Source organism: Astatotilapia calliptera, chromosome 16 (assembly GCF_900246225.1).
Source record: "Astatotilapia calliptera chromosome 16, fAstCal1.2, whole genome shotgun sequence".
In the NCBI taxonomy this organism is placed as follows: domain Eukaryota; kingdom Metazoa; phylum Chordata; class Actinopteri; order Cichliformes; family Cichlidae; genus Astatotilapia; species Astatotilapia calliptera.
In genome coordinates this window covers 15998119-16011600 of record NC_039317.1, presented here as the reverse complement: position 1 = coordinate 16011600, position 13482 = coordinate 15998119, and the positions used below count along the sequence as shown (strand labels likewise).

The 13482-nt window shown below is 39.9% G+C and overlaps 1 protein-coding gene across 1 annotated transcript in view; it reads right to left on the bottom strand.

Moving 5' to 3' along the window:
- Positions 1-13482, bottom strand: part of nalf1b (NALCN channel auxiliary factor 1b) — a 104952-nt gene that overhangs the window by 26575 nt on the left and 64895 nt on the right. The gene's annotated exons all lie outside the window — the stretch shown is intronic.

The window sequence follows — 13482 nt, the reverse complement described above, 5'->3', positions numbered from 1 at the left end:
CGCCCTTCTCATTCTCCGTCGCCATCATGCGCATATGAAAACAAAGGCACTGCGCATGTGGGTTTTACCCATATTCTATTGCGATATTTCATTTTCTTATCGTTGCCCAACATTATACCAGTATTACCGTGAACGGTATGATATGGCCCAGCCCTAATTCACACAAGGACCAATCAAGTTCTTCCCTTGTCACCTTACTGCTTAATGACTGAAGTTAAAGGAACTGAATTTGTTTTAAATCTTTAGTGATGATGATTTCAGAGAGGACATTACGAAGAGCACAGCAGCAGTTAAGAGATGCTTTTCACCTCATTGCTAGATAACTTATAGCATAGACAATGGATACACAGTAAAAAATAACATTTTACAGTAATTACGTTGGAGTACTGCCTCACAGTGCGGCTGTTTTTCTTTTGGCTGCACAGGTAATGATGTGGTGATTAAGTATGCTGTAGTAGTAATAATATTTTACATCTGTCCATTAAGAGTCCATCACTATCCCGTGCACCTCTGGACCATTTTGGGTTGGACTGCATTTTTATTTAGATTTTCCAGTCGCAGTCCCATTATGCCCTCTTTCTCTGGCGCGTCCTTGATTGAATCAGCTCCTGTGTGTCAACATGACATTCCTTCCACTTGATTTTCATTTTCACTTTCAAATTAAAGGGAACCAAATCTGTTGAGTGGTCCACATGGGACGCGATTACATTTGTGTGACTAAAAAATAAAAAATACAAAAATCCTGCACTTGTAATGCATTCTGAGCCAGCATAAAAAGGCATAGTGGCACCCACCACAGTTCACATATTTTCCACAGAATTTTCTCCCTTACCTCAGGATGTTACTGTAGAGCAGTATTCATGGAAGTTAAGAATGCCGCCTTCAGGCATGGAAACTGTGGTGTCTTTAACTGAAAACAGCTGAGATCTGCTCAGTCATAGAGGCAGACCCAACTCTTATCACAGTCAGTTTGAAAAACAAGTTGACTTTTGGCCACTGCACAAGCTTGAGATGTGTAAAGCAACATAAAAAATGAAGTTATACAGATAAAGGCTTGACAGGTTTGCTTTTTACTTTGCAAACTCAATAATCAGCAATGACATTTTATAGTTATTTGCACAGCAAAGTACTTGTGTAATGTAGTTTGTTCACATTCTCATAGGGAGGTACTAAGTGAAAAGTGGCACAGATAGGGAGTAGTTAGCACTGGGACCTCAGCTTGGATCTCCAGGTCAGCTGCAACCTTTTTATATGGGGTTTGCAGGTTCTCCATGTTAGGAGTTGGATTCTGGTTATGTGGTGTTTTTGTCTGTATGTGTTTTTTGGTGCCTCCCCTTTTGTATAGGTAGGCAGGGCAGTGAGTCACTGAACCTGGCACACCTGTTACTCATCAGATGTTTTCCTCAGAAGTGTTCTTTAGGAGCTACCTGACAGAAGACTAGTGTCGGAGTATTGACGTTTTTTTGGAGCGTCTGAAATTCTGCCCCTGCCTGCTGGAGCCCTTGGATTATTTTGGTGACTGTAAGGAGTTTTGTTTCCTCCTTAGGAATTTGCCTCGACTGTTTTGTTTTCCGTCTGGAGGTTTTGGCATTCAACAGTACCAAATCGAGTGCACTACCTGTGTGTGTTTTCGTCACCTGCACGTCCTGGCTCCGCGTCCCCATTCATATACTGTATATATTTTGTCCTTATAAATACCTCCCCCTCACTGTAAATAAACTGTCTTCACCGCAACTCTGCCTCCGTGCGTTCTGCTTCCTGGGTCCATCTGCATTTGCCATAACACTCCATGTGCCACTGTGGGTTTTCTGTGGGTCGTCCGGGTTCTGTCCAGAGACATCCATGCTATGTTAACTGGTTTATCCTGAATTGGCAATAGTTCTGGAATTAAGGCAGATAAGGTGCTTAAGTATAAATATACATGAGTAGGTGAAAGCAGTTCATAGTGCAAACATCTTTAATTAGTCAGAATGATTAGATTGATGAAGACAATTTTGAAGTGAAGGGCTTATATGCATACACAAGCACACACATGTACAGCGTCTCTTGGTACACAGCAGATAATCAGAACCATTCACTGTTTAATTAGCAGCTGACCAGCTAACACAGTCGAGAAGCTGTTATTATTGGACGTCTTGTCTGGGCTGGTCCAGTCATAACCTGCTGTGAAACCAAGACTTGCTGTTAAAGTACATCACACAGACATAAACACACCATGTGCTGAGGCCAGCCACACTGACAGCAGGTTTGCCCCTTAAGTTTGCTAACCCTTGTGTTGTCCTCGGGATTCCCATACACTTGTTTGCCATACACCTAGGGGTCATTTTTGACCCGAGGACAACACAAATTCAAGGCTGCTGACACAAAACAAAGAGTTTAGGTAATTGTCCAGGATAAAATCCAACGCTTTTAGCATCTTTTCAGTTCTGTTAGTATAAAGCTTTGCTGCTTTGTATAGGACCTCAGTCTGCAAATGCCACTTTTGGCATTAGATATGATCAAGCTTTAATCAAGCAAAAATAAAAAAACAATCTTAAACCCCCACTATAAGATAAAAACGATATATATATGTTTCTTGTTGATTTGTTACATAATTTTAAGATGTACTTGAATATTTACATGCAAACACAGAGTAGAGGAAGTAAACATTTACAAATTCAGGTACATCTTTTTACACTCAGAGGTGAAAAGAATGATAGATTAAACAAGGTTTTTATTAAAAAAGCCAGCAAATTAAAGGGTGAATTAAATAAAATGCTATCATATTGAACGTTGAATGAAATTAAAATGCAATTAAACTAAATACTGATTTGATAGAACCACTTATCCAAATTATGTAATTTCACAGTGTTAAAATGAACTCATTAGCAAATCATTGCATGATTAGATTTGATAAGCCTGACATTTATTTATTTACAAAAAGTCTAAAAAGACAAAAAAAAAGTTGATTTAGTGAAATTTTACTGATTTTTAAAACTCACTGCTGCATTTCATTTTATACATCTTATTTAAATATCAGCTCAGTTCTGTGGGCATCTTACCGCTTTTCACTGTTCACATGCAGTGAGAAGAAAATCAGGCAATGGAAAATGTGATGTAAGTGTTATCATGCACACACAGGTTCACATCTAAAATATGGCAGTGATGGAAAGTCCAAGGAAAACTAGCATCTTTAGCAGCATGACAAACCGTATGGACAAACCAGTGAGGCGGACTAATTCTTTAAACGTTTGTGCTTTTGGCAGGGCTCAAAGCTAAAGTGAAATATGATGTAAGTGCTGGTGACTTTCACTAGCCTCGCAGGATTAATTTAATCATAACATCTGATACTAATCCAAATATCTGATTATATACTTGATAGTACAAACACATTCGGACCAAACCTTGGCTACGTTGACCTCTTATAGCTCAGATACATGTGGCCTGATTGTAACTATGCATCTGCATCTGCTTCATATAAAAAGGACACGTGGGTGGATGAGTTATGGCAAATGTAAATGTAGGAAAAACATTACAGGAGTTAGGCCCATAGGTTTAAAAATGGACCCATTTTTATTAAACACTCCAGATGTGGTTGGGGTGAAGACTTACTTCCATCTTTAATTCAAGGGATTTAACTAAAATTATTGCATCAACCTTTAAGAAGTTACAGCCATTTATACATAGCACCCCATTTTCAGTGGGACAAAAGTAATTGGACAATAGGCTGACAAGTAGTTCCTTGGTGAGATCGCAGGTGAAGTGAGACCTGTTGTCTCATTATTTCATGAAAATCAAACAGATATAAAATCTGGAGTTGATTCCATGAGTTTGCTTGTCATTTTGTTTTTTTCCCCACTATCAATATGAGTTGCAGAGATGTTATTGCAAATGAAAGATGCAGGAGGCAACTCAAACAAACCTACCAAAGAGATATCAAAAAGTTTAGGGTTGACCAAATCAACAGTCTGGAATGCCCTGGCCAACTCAGCAACACCAAAATGCCTTTCAGTGTCAATCGTCATTCAACTGGATATTTTATTCTCAGTGCAAAACAGCATGCTCTTGCAAACCACAATGAATTAGCAGTGACATATCAATACATGGATTTGTCACTCTCCAAATAGTTATGGATCTAACTGCATATGGTAATTAGCATATAAAGCCCATGTCATTGTAACAAGAGGCCTTTTTTTTTTTTTTTTATACTGCCATTTCAAAATCTAGGCAAAACCCTGATACTCAACCTCTGGACACTAACAAAGTTAATTACTTGTGTATCCACATTCATTGATAGTTACATGCATGAACACAGTATTGAAACAGCCAACTGTAATTTATAAAATGAAACCTAAACAAAGTGGAGGCAGGGAAATTGGGTCACTGTGTGTACTTGTGTTTTTAATTCAGTGCATACCCGACTCTGTTGGCTTGTAGTTTCAGAGTAACATACATGTGCACAACTAATCCCCTGTTAACAAACCCTACTGTATTTGTGCAGGTTTATGAATGAACACACAGTTACACAAGCATGCATGTGTGGAGCAGATTTTTGCACCTTTTTTTGCCGTCTTGGGATTTGCGTCTAGTGGTGGAGGGTCTTAACGGAGCAAAGGTTCAACAGTGGATGTTTGTACTTTAGTTATTCATGAACTTGATCTGCAACACCCTTGTTCCTTTTGCAAACCATTCTCATCTGTAGTGTGCCATCTGCTAAAACATCACTGACTTTTTTTTCTCTTTCACACATTATCCTCATCCGCAGCCTCCACACATGTATTGGCTCGCACATACAGTAGGCAGCTCTCTGTCTTTAACATTCGTACCCATCTTCCTCTCCATCACTGCTCTCCATCGTTTTATGTTCTTTCAGATGGCATTGTTTTATCACACATATGGACAGGAAATTGGGCCAGGATTTGGACAGCATTTGAAAAGCGGGCCAAAATTAGAAAAGGAAAGGCAGAATCCGATGGGGTCGCATCGTCTGGGCCAAGCCTTAGACGTAGCTGCTTTGCTTCTCCCAATTAGACTAAAAAGTACGGGGAGAAAGTCAGTCTGATATATTCAACCAGGCCACATTCCACCCCTGTGCTTCTATCTGTCAGCGAAAGAAAGGAAGTGGGAGAGCAAGAGAGAAATGGGGAGATGCAAACATTAGAAGAGGAGGAAGGAGAGAGTGAAGATAAATTGGTCAGCCCTCCCCCCACCTCCCTCCTTCTCTCTGACTCTCTCTCAGGACTACTGTGTGCGAGACTGCAGATAGATTCTGATGTTCTCATTTATGTCTTAATGATTGGGTTAGTATGCAGCTTGTGCTCTGCAATGCTGTGCTTAGACAGAAAGCAGGATCACAGAGGCACACAAGTATGCATGGGTACTCATGCACACATACACGCCAGATGATAGGATTAACACTGAAATTTAATGTATGCATTGGCAAATGTGCACATGTATGTTTCGGTGAAAGAGCGGCGATGACGGTGCATACCTAAGAACACCTCAGCATACATTATCATAATAAATTTTAAGCGATGCATCAGTTAAAATCTCCCAAGATGATTCTGAACTGTAGCATAACTGAGGGAATGTAGAGGGGTGTTACACCGTGTGTGTAGCAGGGATTCAGGGCATGAATTAAAAACAGACAGAGACTGTATTCTTGTAATGACATGTCATATCATCAAGGGTGGTTAATGCTTGAAATTCCAAAATGAGTATCCTTTTAGCAAACAGCCGTATCATTTGAATATTTCATTGAGGCCAATTACTAGCTTGTTTACTTATTAATCTGATTGCTGCTGCCAGAATGAGCTCCAGCCCTGTATCAAGGAGAGAATGAGAGTTTGTGCAAAGCAGAGGAGAGCAGAACAGAGCAGCCCCCACATTGCTTTTAGGTCTACTGCAGGGGAAAGCACTGAGTTTACACTGAATTCTAATGATAGCTTAGAGAATATCATCATGAAAGAGTTAAGCATTCAAGGTCCTGGAAGCGCCCAAATGCGTGTTTCTGTGAGCAGCTGAAATAAGACACAAATAATAACACACTTTATTTATTCCAGGTTTGCCACAAAATTACAAAAAAATTAAACAGATATTTTTGCTTAAACCCACGAATGTTGATTGTCCAGTTGTAGTTTAATCTTCATAAACTGTTTAGCAGCTTTTTTGAGCTCCAACTATGTCAGAGAGGTGAGTGTGGATTTTTTTTTCATCAGTCTAACTTTTCCTTTTTTTTAAAGATCAGTTTTATGCTGTTTTTATCCTGATTTGATACGGATGCTCACTACTGCATTAACCCTTTAAGACCTACCATAGAACCAAGTCTGCCAGAGCTTATATTATATTTTTACATGCTGTAGTGCCATTTTTGGGAGCATTTCAAGTTGCTATACATCAATACAACTGTTATAGCCCACATTTTAATAATATGTATGCATTAAGTCCATAGTAACTACATTAATTGCAAAAAAGTGCAATAAACTACAAAAAAATTGAAAATCGTTTTTGTTTTTTTACATATATTTCTACTTGGAGAAAGAGGCTTATCCCTCAAAACTTTAAATACAAAAAAGTTGCAAAAATAGTTTACAATAACAGGAAATTTATTTTGAGTGTCTTCATAGTTTTATTTTTGAGATACAGCAATTTTTATATAGTGCAGGAAAAACGAAAAACAATCCTGTGATGCAACTTTGCAAAGAAAACAGCATGTGCATCAAAATAAACTATTTCCAGCAGTGCAATTCGAGTTCTAAGCATCCCAGAAACTATTCAGAAAAGTATAGAGTCAAACATGACTTATAAAAACACCAGTATAGGCTTTTAAGGCCTACAAGTAAAAAACTACGTTTTCTGCGGAAATGACGTCACTTCCGGTTTCGGGCAGGAAATGGCAGACATGCGATCGTTGGCGCTGATGTCTTTTTCCATGTGGGAAGTGTTATGAACAGCTGATCGGATTGGCAAAGCGTGTTTCTGGAATATTATGTTTTTGTTCCTGCAAGCGCTTTTTATGCAGTTTTTGCAAAGCTATGTGTGGAAGGAAACCGTGACCGAGGACAAGCTGATGGCATAAGATGTAAGTACAACTCCTCCGGTTTCATATGCAAAACAAATTATTGCGCTAGCTTATGCGGTTCCGGTTCTACAGGGATCTAAAAATAGTTATGCAAAAGGGAGCGTGCCCGCTCTGACCGGCTTTAAATGGTTAAAAACACAAATGAGAGAACATCTTTCAAACAATGAAGTTTGAATCCTCCAGCAGAGCTACCAGATTTGTAGGATCACTGCCAAAGCACACTGAATATGTTCTGGTGGCTCAAGGCAGTTGTAAATGTGGAACATATGCTCAGTGACAGGTCCATTAATCTATACTATATATCCCATAACAACAGGCTGTCTGTGAACATAGTCGGGTCCCGTTCTCTTCTGGCTTATTACAACTCAAGGGCCCACTCAAATATCTTGCCAGTCATCTTATAGCGGCCTCTTCTTTGGTATTGCATCTACTAAACCAAACATGTATCTCACACTTACATTTGGTGCTTACGGGAGCAAAACAGAGACAATCGAGTGGCAGAAGAAGACATACTAAGCTGTTTTCTTTTCGAGCCATCCTTATTCACAACCAATATTTGTCTGAATTTGAATATGGCTCTAATTCCATTGGGCTGTGATGACAAAATGGACCATCTAATAGCTTCATTGGCTAGACGAGAGCTCGCCTCGGGGCCCAGTTCACCACTGCTTACGAAAGTTGATATATGAGAGGATGAGAGGAGAGCAGAAGGGAGGAGATCACCTCAGGGGCAGCAGCAGTTTCCTATTATGGCAACACTGCAGTACCTGCAATATCCACGAACACTATCAAGAGTGTGCAACGCAGGTGCATAAGAATAACAGATTGTCCATCAATAGGTTGGGTGGAGCATGTTTGTAGTGCTGTATGCTTATGTGCACCTGCACAGGCTCTTTGTAATCCAGAGATTTTCCTCTTGAGTCCATTGTGAGAAAGAGTGAACACAGGAACTTCTCGTGAACTTGGCTCCACTCCCAAACATATTATCCATCTAACAAATGCTAATACTACACTTCAGCCTCATCAAGTATATGTGTCCTCTCTTCAGTGCTAATCACTGTCACCCACTCATAGTGGTGTTGCTTAATGAAGAACATTTTCACCAACTGTCTGTTATGACGAAAGTACAACACAGCAATAATAGATAACCCATATCACACTTCAATAATTGATAGACTATATCTCATTGCAGTTCAGGGCCCGCTCAGCGCTCAGGGCCCTCTCACATAAATCTTCTACGAAAATGGGTTAGTGCCAGGCTGTAGTAGGATTATAGTTCCAGTCATTTGACCAAACTCAGTTCAGACTTCACTTTGCCTTGGAGGATGAGTCTTGTGATATTCTATTATTGTTCCTGAAATACGGTGAAAAGACCAAAATCTTTCCTTACTTTTCTGTGGCATTTATCTCTTCTGGAGATGACCACGGGTGTCCTCACTCCCAAGTTGTAAAACAGGAGGAACATGGTAATTAAAGGGATACTCCTTTTTTGTTTTATTTTTAAGTAGGGTAATCCAATAGAGTCATAGGAGTACCTCAAAAAAAGAAAATGTCAAAAAGTAAAGTAAAAGTGAATGTCTGCCATCCCACCTGTCTCCTAACACCATTTTTCTTCTCCTCCTCAGGCAAAATGATATCTGGGAGCAGTATGAAAGGACAATGTCACCAATTTTCATCACAGGGTGTCAAAAACTGTGTTTCTGACAAATACCACTGCTCAAAATTATGCACAAGGTGTCACATGGCATCTGCGACAGGAAGCGATGGCCACAGAAATATTGGCCACCCGGAATTAATGAGTCTCTTTTAGCGAGCTAAAAGTCCACATTGTTAGTTCGGGCTGAGTTTGTCACTATAGCGACTGTCTCAATGGGCAACTTTGTATTTAGCACTTTGTTTTCATTGACTGCGTTTTTACTTTTGGCTTGAACTCACTGGTTACATTTAGACACCAAAAAGTGGCAGGCAGAGTTTAGGTAAATACTGAGCTTTGGTTCACAACACTGACCCTGCACATGAAGAGGTGAAAAATAATGCATACCCATATTCGTGCAACACACTGCACAGAGAAGCGTTAAAAAACGGCTATATCTTGTGGTAATGACAAAAATCTAAAAAGTCATTCTGGAAGTGAGAATGTGTTAATAAATAGTAAATAGCTTATAGTTTGTCACAATTTTGAGTTGTGGGTTTGAGGCAAACAAGTTAACATCCTCTGCCACAGTTGCTGCCTTTAAGAATTACACGAAATCTGATCAGTTACTTAGACTGTAAGGGTTTGATTAGTTATTAAGACCTTTAATAATCCTTGTAGGAACTGTGGTAGGCACGATGCTATGCTACCTGTAAGGCTAATGTTCTGACTCCAGACAATGGATTAAAAATTAGCTGGGCCTGATACTGTCAAAGGTGCTGTGGCGGCAGACCTTATTTTTTAACAGACACAAATGCAGACATGCAAGTAAGGGACAGGGTTTAAACAAAAGGCTGGAGAAAATAACTAAGACAAGACAAGGAAAACGCCAAGGCAAAACATAACTAGAGATACAATGGGAAAAACTAAATGCTGAACTCAAGGAACATAGAACATCGAAAGATTTTCAGAACGTTGAGACCAGGAAACATGGAAGCTAGGGAACTTGACATGAATACAACAGACGACTCGACAACGAATGATAGAAAACTCACACACTAAATACACAGAGAGGAGACGAGGGGAGTGGCAACACCCGGGGAGGAAATGAACGCAACGGCACAGGGGAAGCAAAACTTAACGCACAGAACATGGTAGGGCTGCTCAATTAATCGAATTTTAATCACGATTACGATCTGGGCTTTCAACGATCATTAAAAATGACTGAGCCGATTATTAGCCCCTCCCTCGTGCTTTACTCTCGCGCTGCTCCGTGTGGCAAATCGAGCGCACCTCTCTGCATTTCGAACACCCGTCACAACAATTAAGAGAACCCAAGGGAAGCTCAGAAAGCTAAGCAGAAGTTATTTGGAGAGGAGAGTGACTGCCGTTGGTTGAAAAGAGAGGTAAAAAAAAACCTTCAGTGGTGTGGAAACATTATGGGTTCGCAGAGTCAGACATCAAGTAGACATAGTGTGTAAACGTTGCTACGGTGTAGTAGCTGCACCACAGAGCAACACTGCAAAGTTCACTAAACATAGATGTTTACATTTTTCATTTATTTTTTATATTGCAAACATTTGCACTGTTATCAGTATTTGCACACTATTTTATATTATTTTTTTAAAGTCATTATTCAATACATTGTTATTGTTAACCCTTTAAATCCCTGTAGAACCGGAACCGTGTAAGCTAGCGCAATAATTTGTTTTGCATAAGAAACCGGAGGAGTTGTACTTACATCTTATGTAAATGGCCTGTATTTATATAGCACTTTACTAGTCCCTAAGGACCCCAAAGCGCTTTACATATCCAGTCATCCACCCATTCACACACTGGTGATGGCAAGCCAGTGACAAGCTTATGTCATCAGCTTGTCCTCGGTCACTTAATGCATACATATTATTAAAATATGGGCTATAACAGTTGTATTGATGTATAGCAACTTGAAATGCTCCCAAAAATGGCACTACAGCATGTAAAAAAAATAATATAAGCTCTGGCGGACTTGGTTCTATGGTAGGTCTTAAAGGGTTAAATAAATATTGTCAAATAATCGAGATCTCAATTTCAGTGAAAATAATCGTGATTATCATTTTTGCCATAATCGAGCAGCCCTAGAACATGGACACGAGACTATCAAAATAAAACAGGAAACACTGTGAGACATGGACTGGTACATGAACTTGACACAGGAGGAAAGGCAGACATGAGAGAGCATGCATGAACACGGAAGACAGACTCAGAAAATGACACAGAGATAAGTAAACAAAGGCTAAGAGTAATATTAACTAAACATGAAAGCCAAGGACTAAACTAAATGACATTTTTCAAAGAAATCAGGAAAACCTCACATACTCACAATGCTGGGCCGAATGGCGCAGAAGCAAGCCAAATACGCTGTAATGTACATTCAGGAAATTGCAATTAGATGTCTGAGAGTGTGTGCACTGATGACTTTTCTGGGTTTGTTACTCTGACCGTGTGTCATCTCCTTCTTGTTTCCCTGTGTTTCCTTTTCTCGCTCACTCCCATAAGCTGCAACTTCATTCAGTTCTACAAACAAAAGTAGGCATAAGTATGACAAATTCTGTGGGGCTGAGGAGCATTTGAGTATAGAGATATGGCTTGCTTAGTCACGACGTGTTTTATGAAACTCAAAATATGGGGGAAGGTTCTTCATTGTCACAATCCCCAGTGCTATTTTATTTCATCATGTAAATGAGTCTGTGAGAGTTACCACTGGGAGTTTATGAAAGAGTGAGATATGTTTATAAATACCATACAGACACCTATTCTGTGCCCCACACTGGGTTTAGAAGTTGTACGCAATGATAGAGTTGCCATGACATTATGAATGAACAATAGCCAGCAGTGTTTAAAAATGCCGCACATATTGCTATTACCACTAAAACAATGCTGACCTTATTGAGGTCATTCTCTTGCAGATGTAATGATCCCACCACATCTTGCCCTTAAGATATTACTAGCGATAGCCAATAATAGGTAATACACTGGGGCTCTTAATGTTGCTATGCGCACAATCCACTTCCCTCTGTTCTTAGTATCTCTGCACATGTTTAGATGCTCGCGTTTCCAAAATTTGCATTTAAATTGAAAACAGACTAAGTAATTCCTTATTTCCCTGAGTAATCACAGTCCCAGTGACCCGCCCACTCCACAGTGTCCTCCCACACACACATCTACAAGAACAGAACAATCTTTTCCTGAATACCACTGTTCACTTGACACCTCCTCTTCCTCCCCCACATGCAATTCACAAAAGGGTGCACATACGTGTGCACATGCAAGAACACAAACAGACTGGACACACTGGTTCAAAAAAGCAAAAAAGCATTAAATATGGTGCACTTTAGATAGGAGGTCACCTGTCACCTGAGAACTTGTAACGATATATTTCACATGTAGTCACTTTAAGGAAAGGAGAAGGAGAAAATACAAATGAATGGACAAATAACTTAGTCATTAAAGAGAAGTAAAGCTATTATTTGTGGTGAAGTGTGAAGGATGAGTTCAGCAGTCTCACAGCCTGAGGAAATAAACTGCTCTGAAGTCTGGTGGTGCAGCAGCAGATACTTCTGTATCACATGCCAGATGGTAGCAGGGTGAACATGCTGTGGCTGTGGTGAAGTATTTTTCTTTAGTATCCTTTGGAAAGACCAATATCCCTGATGCTGGGTATAAATGGGTGGTGGTGATGTTGACGTCAATTTCAGTCACCAACTGCATAGCTTTTGAGTTTATATGAGGCACATACGATACCCAGGATGTTTTCTTTAGTCCTTTTTGTTCTTAGTGTCTTGGAGCAACTGTTACCACCATAATTTCCTCTGGTAATGATAAAGTATTCAGATTCTATAAAATTATCTTGAGTTTCCTTAAAAAGTACAATAATTTCTGAGTTGCCTTGAAGTTGAAATGTGTGCTTGCCACAAAGGTTTTCTGTGATATTTATTCCAGACACCCTAATCTTGTTTACCTTCTAAACTCTAAAATCAGCTCCTCATTTGTTTATGCTGGGCTGTTCCCTGAGCACCACACCGGTGATTTCCTCCTGACATTAACACTCACCATTATTTGTAATCCTGCAGATAATGGTGATGTAGTCACAAAGTTCACAACAGAGGTCTAACCATGTCTGGGAACAGAATCATGGGTGTACCACGTGTAACGGGGGGGATTAGCACACAGGAGCAGTGGAGAGGAGGAGGTGTGACTGCCAACCTGAACTGTCTGAGCTTTGCTTGGTTGATAGTCTAATATGAAGCTGCAGAGTGTTGTACTCCCATCCAAAGTTCACCATCAAGTTTCATGGATTTGTACTGAACGCTGAGCTCGAAGCTCTCACATGGATAAAACACACATTATTATATGGATCTGTGACTGAAGGGTCAGTTTTGAGTGGAGTGGGCTTGTGACATGATTCTTTTAATGCTCACTGGGACACCAAAAATTTGAAGAACATGTTTGAAAGCATGCATATTGGCTGCCTCAGGTGTCGCATGGCCTTAAATCTTCCACAGTTTACAGGGAGTTACATAACATATAAATAAACCATCTCCATGCCTGCTGGTCTTTACCAGTGCTAGCTTAGTGGTATGGCAGGTTGTGTCATCTGTATGTGATTCACTATCACTGTCCGACCTGCAGGCCTACTGATCAGCATACTGGAGAATAAACACCAACAGGCTGTGCTGCCCTATTGTTTAATGGCACAACCACGCTGCATCTTATCCTCTGACTTACCATCATATTATACAACATATGT